Here is a 13,538-nt window from a genome sequence, read left to right on the forward strand (position 1 = left end):
TATTGTGTTTATAGTTTATTTATTAGAGTTTATGAAAATTAAATTTATGGAAGAAACATGTGCGCCCACATCGGCTACGCGAGGCCAACTCGAATGTATCGAACCCGCGAGAATGGTCCCTACTATGCTATATTTCCGCAATTGTCGAACTGTGCGACTTTCCTAAAAGATGCGCACGCTTCTTATTCGGGACTTTCGAAGGTGTTGTCTTGGGGTCAACAAGTGATCCATGCTGTACTATTTTCATGTCTATTCGATTTTACCATGCCTGTAGCGACAATGATTACCGATGACGTCGCGGAAAGCGTTATTCTAGGGCCGTTACTTCTCTCCCTAGGTAACTGTTTGTCGCCTTCGTGGCAATTACTTTTTATCAGCGGCTTCTGCTACGCTGCCGTAATTAGACTACTCTTGTGTTGGGCTTCGTGGAGGCAATGGTTGCAGATCTGCAAAAAAAAAAAAAAGATGGAGTATGCACTCCTTTATTTTAAAACCGAAAGCTTAGTGTAACGGTTGAGGAATCATTTAAACCAAAATTGAACGTTTTGTGAAATCACTTCCGACGCTCGATCTATTATATAATATCTAGAAAGAACGATCGCGTCCAAGATTCTATCTCAGGTATATTTTACGTGCTCTGTTCCAATTACTGAATTATATATTATATGAGAGTAGTCATTAAATGGCAAACGAAACCTAGGACTGTATAAATACGGGCCTCTTTTATTCTATCAGGATAATAATTGTATTCGAGCACAATTCGGGCCAATTATAGATAACAACGCGTACGACGGTTCGACAGATCCTAAGCCAGGTGACTCGGAACTGTCGTATGGACAGATAAACACGTTATGTTAATAAAACTTCTACTACTTTTGTTTGAGGTCAAAGGCTGGACTTGCGTCCTCGAAAAGTCTCGCCATTTTAAAGCACGGGAACCATGCCCGAGACACGGTCAAATTTTATTGGATCTAGAACTTTGTCTCTAAACTCGTGCCACACTCGTTTATCAGGTCTAACATCTAAATAAGTTTAGATTTCCCTTTCATATAAATTTCTTCAAGATAGTTAAGAACGTATATCCGCCATAAGCAGGCATCATCTTCAATGCTTTATAGACAGCGAGAAAAAGCTGGCTTGTTAAGTTCCCAACTAGCTTGCTACTAATCCCTGTCAGGAAAAGGATATCTATAATAGCTGCTATGTTGCGACTTATTCAGAAGCTCTATATATACAATATACATTGTATATAAGTCATTATCAAGATGTTATTGCAGTCAATTAATATTTGTTCTGTGGAATGGTGCAAAGCTCTCTACACAGTCTGCTCAAATTTATAGTCGATTCCATAAAGCCGTCACATCTAAAGCAGCCGACAAATTGAATTTTCGCAAGAGGATGATTGAGTGCCCATGAATCATCAAATACTATACTTATAGCCCTGCTGGTCCTCTAAGTGCCCCAGAAATATTGGCTTTTTATCTCGAGCAGCTGCTACGGTAAGAAAACACATGGCAGAATTGTTTTCTTTATCATTACTAATATGCCGTCTCATTGTGGTGATTATTGTTATTACCCCCCCCCAGTGGCCCGTCCCATTCCATCTTAATTTTTTTCTCACCGCAAGTAGAACAACTCGTAGGGAAACGCACACAAGCAAAGCCACTATAAATTGCTCGTCCAATCCCGATATTGTGTGTTATTCGGATACACAACGTAATCAGCAGTAGAAGATGGCGTTATAAAGTATTAACTTTGTATGGCGCAATCCAAGAACATGTCAAAGATGTCTCTATAATATGTATGTAATGCTCGTATAGAGCTTATAATAAAAAACCGTGTGAATAAGTTCTATGGCTTATTGTTAGATGCTGTTCAGCGGAGTCCTGCGTCGAGTAGAGCTAAAGTATGGGGCGTTTAGAAAGTGACGCTATCCTATAAAGTTGAAAGGGGTTACAGGATGGGGGACAGTCTCCAATCTGTATTTGAGGCACTCCGCAGCGCCACAGGCTATGTGCCATTTGCACACTTTGCGACCTCTGCAGATGAATTTTTTAAATGGACATTTGCGGACGTACTGCACATCTAATATGTACAAGTATGTAAAAGCGTTGTCATCTACAATATATCAATATTTCTGACGGGAATCGGCTTCTTGATTCTGCAGTTGATCGAGCTTACATTCCTAGTATCATTACGGATACGGGACACATAGGAAACCGTGTGGACTTCCACTCGTGTTGGAAGAATGCTGTTATATATATATATATGTAAAGTTTCGTAGTAATCCAAGTGAGGTACTCCATAATAAATACGCCAGTATTGCACTTCACCTGTCTTATATAAGTTCAGTTTATCATAGTGATACCCCCATTACTGCTGTCTGCCACAGTCCAATTTTCGATTCGTCCTTATATTTATATCTATTATTACACACTTTTGACTGAGTTGTCTACGAATGGAAAAAAAAAGCATCACACATACGTTTAAGGGATACAAGTCCACAAGCGAGAGTACCAGATTTTTCCTTTAACAATTAGCTAAGACTCGAAATTATCTCTGATGTAGATTATACGCAAGTAATTGGCGAAGCAGAGATTGTATAAGTCGTACGTAAAACATACGTCTGTCAACAACTTCATGCAGAACAAAATGATCTAAGCATCTGCAGTCGTATGGATATTCTGAATAAGAAGAAAATAATTTTTGCCAGGACCTGCTAAAGCAAACACGCTTGTGCAGGCACTACAGACCGTACGTAGTTTTTTAGGTTCGTGCCAACGAATAATAAATAGGTTTATGATGTAAGAGCTGCCCCAGACCGAAATGCAAAATGGCGTCACCATTTATCTCAGCAGAGGCAAGCAAATATGTTTGCATTGAGCTAATCGAGGGATGTCGGTTATAACATGCGATTCCTCAATCGATGAATTGTGCCTCCGCTATAATTATAAGCAGCTCGACTAAATGAAGCCAATGGTTGTTGCATCTTACTATGTGATGCAGTGAAATAGATAGATATAACGGTATAATTAGATAGTATTTCTCTTCTATTATGCTTAGACAATGCCTTAATTGCGGTCAATAGGAGAGGGATGCAAGACGTAAAGAGGTAAGTTGCCTGTCCTTCGGAAGAAGACACCCAATGAATGAAACTACATAAATCCTATATAAAAATTACTTAGATTAACATCTATGACATTCATAATGTTGGGTGCGATCGTGGCTGTTGGCACGCGTGGCATGGTGCCAGCGGTTCCCTGAGAGTTGCCGCGCATAAATACGATTCATTTGAGAAACATCTAATTGTCTACGTCTCTGGACCGGAGGGTTCGGCGTAAGATGCCGGCCCATTTAGTAGCCTTTGCCAGTTATAAGAGAATCTCTTCCCTAGAAATATAGATAATAGGTTTTGTATGTAAGTTGTTCGATTCCTTCACAAAATCGTCGTTCTTCGCAATTTTCTGAACGCTAATATTGATCTTCCAAACGTCGAAGAATATGTGCATATATATCAAATCGATTAATCGCGCGGTTATGTCATTCTAATGATTCCCGTCAGTGTTTTTGCTTTTTTTTTTTGCCATTATCGAAAACTATGTCAAAATACTCTTGTGTATCCTCCGAGGTAAACTAAGCGCTTCAAGGGAGTATTATGCTGTCGTCCTGTTCAACGGCAGGCAAACGAAGACGCGTTTCGCTGTTTCGGGCAAGACTGCATAATTCGATTGACCTGGCTGCACAAGGCACTTGTAGTGCGGAGCAGAACGAGTATCTTCCTACACAAACTGTGTAACTGACCAGTTGAACGTTCTGGGCTTCTCACGCGGACCAGTTTCCGCACGTACTTTGATGCTTAGCAAAAATACAGCTGTGCAATGAGCGGCTGTTATTGACCCATCCGAAGATTCAATGCCTTCGCGAATCTTCAGGCAAAACGAAATGTGTTAGTTCGAAACTGGAGCCCGGACTACTCACACTGAGCTCCATCACCAGCAGCAGCAGCATCAGAAAAGATCCATGAAACAGCAACCTAAATAAGTAACACTAATAACCGGTAAAACGTGCCATGCTCTATCTTTGGACCAGCTGACTGATAAAGAATGAGCAAAATTTTCCACCCAAATAGATAACGAACTAAACTCTACGATGATCGGGAATAAATAACTATGTAACTAAGAACTAATTCGTAGGCTTTATTTAACTTGCAATAGTGATGCGAAAGCATGACATTCACTCTTTTCCTTTGTCGTCAATCTCATGGTATTGTGCACACATTTCCTCTTATACATATACATACACATGATTGTTGTGAAACAGAAAAGAATATTCGGCCATTTTGATCAAGATCTCGTTTTATCTGCTCCATCGTCCGCTTGAGTTGATGTCTCACCTGCATCTATACCAATATTCATCGTCGTAGGCAACAAGAGGATAGGACATGCGTGACTGGCGCAATTGCGGGCTCCCTACAAACTGCTTATACGTGTGTTGCTTTAAGTGCCTTTTCTTTTTCTGTTCGTACCTGCTCGTCTTGTTATCAATGCCACCACCCCTTTTCAATGAACCCTCGCCTTGATTCATCAAACAGTAAAGCAGCCTCAATGGAGTCTGCTTGTCGCCTCTGGTTAGCGGGGCGATCCAGTATTTCCTATTGCAGCCGTATGCTAGCGTTCGGAGTTTCACACGCGGTTCTCGGCAGATCCATAACGCTTTTTAATAGAAGCGCTACGGATCTGTCTGGGCGGAACGTCCCCAGCAACCGTAACGTTCGCCCTATCAATCGAGCTCCTGACGGCCGCCGCGCGTCCGTGGGAATTTGAGGAAAAAATTGCAATATGATAATCATAACCGCCCGCGCATGTTACCTGGCGACGTCTAGTGTTAACGGCGGTGACGATGGTGACCATGGTGATTGCGACAAGTGTAGTAATTTGTGTTCACGCTTATCATTAATCTTCATGTCAGTATTGCGTATGACAGTCATTTTTTTTTTTTCGATCTTGGGCTAGATTTTCGGCGTTCTTGCTCGAAACATGCGTGACGATATCCAAGACTGAACGGGCGTTGCGGACCAACAGAAAATCGTGGAAAAAACTTCTATATGAGGTCAACAGTCTTTCATTGTCATTTTTCCAGGTCGTACTTTGATTTACGTACATCCGTATATAATTCTCTCTCCATACGTATACTGACCCGTAAAGAACATGTCAAGATATGGGATCAAATAATACCTGGACAAAAATCTTCAGAACTATTTCAAAACGCGGAGGGTTCGAGCAGACAAAAGATGTGATACCACCACTGGATCTATTAAATAGGTGACGTATCGTAGTTAGCCCCTATCGGTCGAATGTCGCTCAATACGAGTGTTACACATATTCACATATATGGATGGATATACGGTGTTCGGATACGTCTTGACGTCTGCTAAAATAACATCAAATATAGCTGCTCTATGAAATATATATAGATATAATACAAACAAAAAGAATATAAAATACTCGTACTGCGTTCAGTACTAATTGCCGCAACTATAGAATCACTCCAAGGACTGATTTTGGATTAAACACTTCAGCGTTCAGACAACGAGACATGCGATCGCATGACTAGCCAACTTAAATTTATAACATCTAAAATAAAACAAAACCCACAGATACAAAATGAAATCGAATCATCTTTTATTAGCGTACGAAAAATCAAATCTACTGACGCCTTATACTGCGCAACATACAGCGGTCATTTAGCCCCACATCAGCCTGGACTAGCCGTGCCCATATTTTCAAATCCCCTAATTCACCCCTTGCGCTCATCTTCTCTAAGAGAGTTAGAAAAGGAGCGAGCTAACAAACACCGTGAAGTTGTCAATAGATGGTTGGCTTCTGTCCCTACATATGCACGTCTACGGAAGCACCATATCGCCTTCACTATTAATTCATGTTTCTGCCTCTTTTGTGCTTTTGCGAGGGTACACCTTCGTGAACATCATGAGCGCCACTCTGGTAATGTGCTTTCAAAAGCACGTAGTACCCCCTATGATCTCGTCTATGTTAGTTGGCCCCCTGATATCTGGCACCGTTCAGCCGGACAAGACCTGAAAAGCAATGAACAGCCCAGCCCAGCCCAGCCCAGCCCAGCCCGGTCCGATATGGTGGCATCTTTGCCTCTGGACGAGGGATCGGGCTGTCAGTTTTACCGACCGTGTGTCAACAACAAAGACGCAACCATATACCTGTAACACACATCATTCATGGTAGTCGCATTGCAATACAATGTTATTCGAACGTTCTACTAAGCGTAATTGTTATTTTACTTGAGATGGAAAACGGTAGCGGGCATGTAGTGTAACCGCACGAGTAGACGTAATAATATGGCGTCGTTCTTTTTGATCGGGTAGTCTGGTGGAATCACATATGGAACGGTGATTAAGTGAACAGCGTCTGAATAGTTCCAAGACAGGCACAGGTGAATCCACTGTCTGACGTCTATAGACTGTTCTATTTCTATATTTTTAGGGTCAGCCATGATTGAACAGGACGAATTTCCCAAGAGAAAAGTCCGCGTAGTCGAACTGCTACCTTATAACATATTGAACGGGATATATTTATATGCTTATACGTTGTGATCGATTGCGTCACGAATGCAGCTAAGGAGCACAAAGATTACGTTTGCTTTGTGAAAACAAATCTACAAAGTTCAGGTGTTTTCAGCGCTCATTGGCAGGCGAATTGTTTAAGGCGCAAGTGGTGAGTAAGCACTGCGAAATCGATTCTATTTGATCTGAGCCACTAGGCAGCGAACGATGTCACCGTTATAGAATCATGGGTACAAAGTCTACTGTAAGTGTGTTAATAAAAGCCTTCCTAAAGTTTGTAGTCGCTTTCAAGTAACGCCTAAGTTCTTCTAGCAGTTCACGATATTCCCTCCTCTATACCCAATACTATACAAAAGAAAATGTCAAATTTTTTACTATCAATGGGGGGCGACCGTAGGGGCGCTTGAATTCATCGTCTAGAAGGAATATGTTGATTCAAACACAGCCCTCCCAAGGTTCTAAAGGCTGCTAGTTGCAAAATTTTGCAGTTCACATCTGGAACTCCAGACTGCACAAAGTTCTGTGACGGGATTTGCTATGCTGGAATTAAGTTACGCCTTTCATACTGTTTTATTTACCGGAATCGCTCTGATTTACTGAAGAATAGGATTCAACCAGTAGATTGTCGTTGAGCCCAGCATGGAGAGAACTTGCCACAGAAAGCAATCACGAAACCTACCAAGACACCGAAAAGAAAAAAAAAACATTGAGAATATCTGGCAATGTAGATCGACGGCCATACTACTTCGAGCTTTCTCGAATATGTCATTTAACAAATACAGTTATCTTTTAAATGATTCTAATAGATATATGTGCTTCCAATTAGTAACAGGCATCTGTCAACACTTATATCAGACTATGCTTTCGCACAGCTTCTTCAAAGGAAGAACCGAGCAAATTAAAAGCTTGAGCACTTCATTCATGCATTATCATATTCTGCACTCTCATGCATAAAAGGGATCTCTTCATTCACATTATCACATATACTGATGTGATCGTAGTACTTGTCGACTCGCAGAATCTCAGTAAGTTGAATACTGTAACTGTTATAGTGAACAAGGAAATTATTTCTCTCAAGTTAACGCCCTTGCACAACTAATAAGGTTGTGAAATTTTTATTTTCTAGTTAGTGCAATTGGCAAGAAAGGAAAGTTACCAGTATAGAACAATGTTAGTGCATAGGTTATAGTAGACTGCATAGCTGCTATAAACCTTATCACATGACGGATTAGCATAGATGGAATCGATTGTACGATAAATCGTCTGGTTATGGCCTCACAGTTATCTAAACCTGTCGCTGTACCACAATAAACCCGATTTCACTGCCTTTTATTTCGAAATTCCAACTGACACGGGGTGCTGGCTCTTGCTAACACAATAAGACCCACATCCAAATGTTCGTTTGACAGGCGAAATAAACAAGCAAACACACGCGCTCCAGGAAGTAGAAAATTGTGTAGAAAAACTATTGCAAGGCGGTTCTCGGTAATCAAAAGCAGGCGTATTTTACCGCCGATTCGACTCCTAGTTAACGTTATAGGGGGGTGAGGCTTGTAATTTGTGTTACGTTAATAGACCTTTTATTCTATCTATCTTCGCTCATAGGATTCAACGCGCGCGTGTGCGTGTTCCTTCTTCTACTAAACAGTTCCAAACCTATTTGTTAGGAACTAAGTCATATTTCATGTGGAGTCCTTCCTACACCTAAGAGCGTTACATTATCAGTGTAGATTCCCTATCTAAGCAAACGCGGTACGATTTTCAACGTCATTGGCAATACAAAATACAAAATGAGCTGTCATATTCCATAGGTAACTACCTTATATTGAAAACCTTTGACCCGCTGTGTGCTTTTGACCAATTGTTTACAGTTGGTAACGAACGATCTTTATGGTTTAATCGCCGACCACCCGAATTCCATAAACGTCACTATATAAGCCCCGCAGCAAGCGCTGACAAATGCAGGTCGACGAACGAATCTGTCAGTTTTTTAATTGTGTTTTTCTACAAATTGGAGCCTAGCCCTGACCTTGCCTCCTTTTAAGGACTGCTAAACTTCTTTACGCTGAGAAGCTTGGCCTTTTCTATCTAGCTCATCATTGGTCTCACAATTTCTAGGTCGACAATTTTTCATTTGATCCACTAAATAGCTTGTAACGTACAGGTTAGCAGTGGGATACCGACGTCCTGCAACTTGTCCTGTGCTGAGGATTGATATGTGCAATCCGAAATTATCATCATCATCATCAGGCAAAATGAGCGCAGCTGATGCGAGATTGAATTCCTCCGGCGATCGCTGTTCAGATTTAGCTATAAGCTTCACGAAGTGTCGCTGTTATGAACCCTGATTGGGTACCTAGTTCCCGCTCAGAGAATAACTATATTTCGATGTGTAAACAATCCACAAATTGAACCAAATTATCAATCGGGACACACAGCACTCACGTACGCAGGGGATGGCGCACTTTTGTATGATATTGTATAAAGTTTGGCTGAATTTAGCTATCATTTCCGCGCTGCACTTTTATAACTGTTCAAAAAGATCGAATAATAAAAACACTATTGACAAATGATTTTATGTGATACTGACTTGCCATAGGCTCAACACTACATTTACTGGACTCTAATTGTCAGTCCAGCTGTTTATACAATAGAGCCTAACCGTTATATGTCCATGCGAAGGACGTCGCTCGTGCAGGAATTTATTCGCCGGCGATCCTCGGCCTACTACAGAGGTTCGTGCTTTGGGTTAATCAAATTTTTGCGCGCTGACGGTATATACATGTGTTTATTAATCAGCTGTTTGACTTCTGACAAGACGGCTTTACCTTTTCCGAATGGTGTCTTACATCTTACACTTTCATGACGAGTTACTCGACGCAACTGGTCTTAGGCTTGGCCCTGATACACTTCAATTTGAAGATTACAGCAACCTGTACCTAAGAGGACTCTCCCAATATTATGCAAGTCTCCCTCGCTCACTGTTCTGGTCATAGGCCGAATAGGAACGGCATTCATACTGTCTAATCACATAACGCTCAAGAACACCTAAAGCTGTGTATCTGTTTTGTGTGCAAACGTGTAGATATTTGTTTCTATGAGATCAAGTTTGGGCTTAAGCGTTCATACCGGTACGTCACTACACAGAATGGGGCAAGAGTTTCTCGACAATCTGAGGGTCTTCATTGTAGTTTAAGTAGCTAGACAGTAAACTTTAGTAAAAATGAAAAAGGTCAAGACTTAAGTTTTCTGAATTTTTTCCCCACCCTGAACGCGTAGTACCACATGCACGCATATATATATATATATATATATATATTGTACGGTTTCCAGTTTGTGCTGTCTTCCTAACAGGTGAATGCCACAGTGTACATGACATACATACAACATAATTCTTCTAGCAGTTCCGCAATGTTTTTGCAGAGTTTTTTAAGTTACAGTTAATGTTGAACAAGTTGCTCCAGCTGGCCTGTATGACGAACCATAACCAACGAACAATGACCACTGAATTGACCAGAATTTAAGCGTTCGGAATACGTATACGATACATTTCCTTTATTTGGGCGATAGCGCTTTCACACCCACCCGTCCGCCGTCTCGGCACGATACCTGTGGGCTCTACTGCGAAGACCCAGGGCGCCGCTTGGTTGTTCCCCGACTCTGTCTTTCTTCCGACTGGTTGTGCGTGTGTGGGCTATTTTCTCGGAACGGTGGGAAACCTGAGCCGCCACGTTAGCTAGGTTACGTTGTGACCGACAATGCTGCGATAGACCTACTAGTGTATCGGGGCTGTGGCTGCAGAGTGAATAGTGCAGTTTTCAAAACGGCCACACTGCGGTACAGCTTCGTGCAGACGTCAAAGACCAGGTTAGGAAAACATGGACACCATTAACGGTCGTACGTGAGAGCTGCCGTTTCCTAAGCTACCTATCTACATCCAGTTTCTTCACCGCTGCTCACTGATTGAAGATTAGTTTCGTCTAGAGTACGAGATGAGAGTAGTAAAATCTGCACTAGATAATGAATGCAACACAATGTGCTGGCCGAGTAATTATAATAGACAAGAAAACATTCGTCAATACTGTCGAATAAACCAAACATACACGTGGGCTGAGTCATACCAATTACGTTTTATCTCTCGAATCATTTAGAATAGAATACTCTACTGTATTGCAATTGTTCAACTTAGCTCGAGATCAAATGATTCATGAGCATTTCCTCGTTCGATGTATCTCAATCTCCCTTGAGTTTTTCAGTCAGCTGATGTAAAGGTTGGCCAATTTCAATTATGTGTCGACCCCCGTGATCCAGACGTATCATACAGGTGATGCTTTAGCTGATTCCGGCTAACGAATTTTTCCATACAAAATAATTCAATTGTATCATCCTGGACGTTTTGCCTATCCAACAGCCTACCAAACTTCTTAGCCTAAAACATTTCTTCCTCTTATAATGGTTTTTTACCAAGCACTAAAGCACCAAGCTAACACTTGGTAGGAAAAGACATTTTTGCGTTTCAGTATATCATCATAGAAGTATTTTAATCGACAACGCGATTTATAATTTTTTACCCAGGTTCTATTTTTTCAAAATTTTACTAAACATTTTTAAATTAATATATTACGCTATTTATCGTCCGATCTAGAATTTGTGGGACATTTTTTCTCGAATAGCCCGTGAATATTTATGCTTTTAGCCGTGCGTAAGGCGTATCTTTACTATCGAACAGAGTATTAGGTATAGGGCCGTGTTCTACACGGACAAACACGGCATTTTCAAATAGGCCATAGACAAATTTCTACCAGTCTATCATTTTTCAGAGAAGCAAAATGTTTAACATATCGAAGCCATAGTCTGTCGCTGTTCGTTTTGACCTAGCCCTTTAATTAACGATTCTGACAAATCCCAACAATATGGCGAAAAGAGACTCATTTAACAACTTAGAAACAAGTCATTTGGCAAACATATGCACGGTATAGTATACATATTCTATGTAGTTATGTTATACAGGTGTAACGTCAAAATGTTAAGAGACTTTGTCTCCTGCTTTATATATATATACTCATATAATATATAAGTATAAAGCCCAAAAACATGCACACCATGCATAATCGTCTGATTGTTTTTTTCTGAACAAATGAACTTTATTTTAAAGTGTTATTGTAAATATGAACAGATAACAAAAGCTCAAAGACAATATTGCCAGCAGTTCCAGACAGGTTCACCTAGGCCAAAGCATCCCAAATATTGTTCAAATGGTGAGTTTGCCATCGGCAAATCTTAAATGGATATAGATATTCCGAACTGAGGATAAGCTTTTTATTAATTAGTTCAAAGAAGAATATAAGCAGGATGCACAGTTTTCGGGAAAAATCACTTGAGCTACCTTCACACAGATGACATAATTAGTCAACACAATTGCGCTCGTTAAGCAGCTATAAGCCCATATATTACGCAGAAATGTAATGTAAACGTATCAGGAGTTGCGGCATTTCAGGCAAAGAATCAATTAGGTCGTTTTTTTTCAACAGTACAGTGATAGGTGCAGGTCTCAGCGAGAACTCTGTTTTTTGATGGTGAGGATGGTATATTTCGTGAGCAGCAGAACAGAGCACGCGCTAAGCTCGATACATAAGAAGATATTTTAAGGAGAGTGTTCGAAACATATAGAGTGGAAGGAATAGGATTCAGTGATAATTCCGTCCCTATCCTAATCTCCGTTATTATTATTATGTATTGACCAGAATACTGAACGTCTGCACTGGACGGAAAAGTTAGAAACTTTATTTGAACTCATTTACAATTTAGATATGTACAATACGTAGATAGAAGCTGAAGATATAGTTACCTGAACTGGGCGCACATTTTTTTTTCAAGTACCCTGTATATATACTATAGAGCGCGCTTGGATGTATGACTGATATAAACTCTATGTGGTGTCTTTATTAAAAATTTGGCGATAGCGCGATTTGGGTAATGTTCACAGCATTGTCCGCAGCCGCTGGCGGCGACCGTTGGCCGTAAATGCGGAAACAGCGAATCAACGACTAGAGTTGACGGAGGCATTGGCAGGAGGGATGTTATTGCTGATAAACGAATCGACCAACTAGCTAGCCGAGGCCCTGTAGCGGCAGCAGCGTCTGGCAAACGGTCACACACGGACGGCGCCGTTAACGCCATTGCTTGCTTTCGATATGAAAATTTGCCATGCACTAAATACTAGCCTAGTACCGGTATTACTGATGATGTAAGTAGTTGTGGTTGATCAGTGAGTCCGACACTGACGCGGTCGCCGACGCGGGCGTTACGGCTGCCCGCGGTGAAACAGACCATTCCTGCTTTTTTCTTCCTTTTTTTCGTCAGACAAACAGACAGTCCGTCCATCTTTGGCTAAATAAATCGATGTAAACACGCTTGAGCTCGCCTGTCTTTGGCGGCTGTAAGTTTGTTCGAGGAGAGTCAAAATCGAGAAGAAGTCATCCAGTTTCTCCTCTTTATTATTATTTTCATCTGCAACGACCTGGTCGATCGGCACTAGTAGATGGTAACACGCGTCTTTTTACGGCGCTGCTACTTGTGCTGGTAGAGATCACCGCCACCCCAATAACGTTTGTTGGCCAGGTCGCTGGCCAGTGCGTGCCAACGGCATTGAAGCAGGCCGGATCAAATAGTAGCTAAACGCAGTGCAGCCGTACTCAGTCGCCGCCTTCTATCCGTCATCAAGATTGCCAATTAACCGCGGAGGCGAAGCAGATAAAACTAGAGAGAGAGATAGAGAGAGAGCGAGGGAGAGGGAGCGAGGGAGAGAGAGGATATTCAAGCAAGGTAAAAGAAAAAATTAAATATAAACTCAGAAACGTGGATATAGTAACACCAGCGTTGTACGCAATAAATACTGCGGCTCGTTGCTCCGCAGCGTCTAACTCGGCTTAACGGGATGTTT

The 13,538-nt window shown here is 41.3% G+C and overlaps 1 long non-coding RNA gene across 2 annotated transcripts; it reads right to left on the reverse strand.

The window, feature by feature from the left end:
- Positions 1 to 104: 104 nt before the first annotated feature.
- On the reverse strand, positions 105 to 9,494 carry LOC111270974 (uncharacterized). 2 transcript variants are annotated; one of them, XR_002686573.2, is made up of 3 exons: positions 9,424 to 9,494; positions 7,174 to 7,270; positions 105 to 446 (listed from the first exon to the last, which is right to left on the reverse strand). It is a non-coding gene; the product is annotated as an uncharacterized LOC111270974 (long non-coding RNA). The 2 variants fall into 2 exon arrangements; XR_002686572.2 differs by lacking the exon at positions 105 to 446 and adding an exon at positions 5,695 to 6,232.
- Between the last annotated feature and the right edge of the window lie 4,044 nt (positions 9,495 to 13,538).

Source organism: Varroa jacobsoni, unplaced genomic scaffold, assembly GCF_002532875.2.
Source record: "Varroa jacobsoni isolate VJ856 unplaced genomic scaffold, vjacob_1.0 contig00228, whole genome shotgun sequence".
In the NCBI taxonomy this organism is placed as follows: Eukaryota; Metazoa; Arthropoda; class Arachnida; order Mesostigmata; family Varroidae; genus Varroa; species Varroa jacobsoni.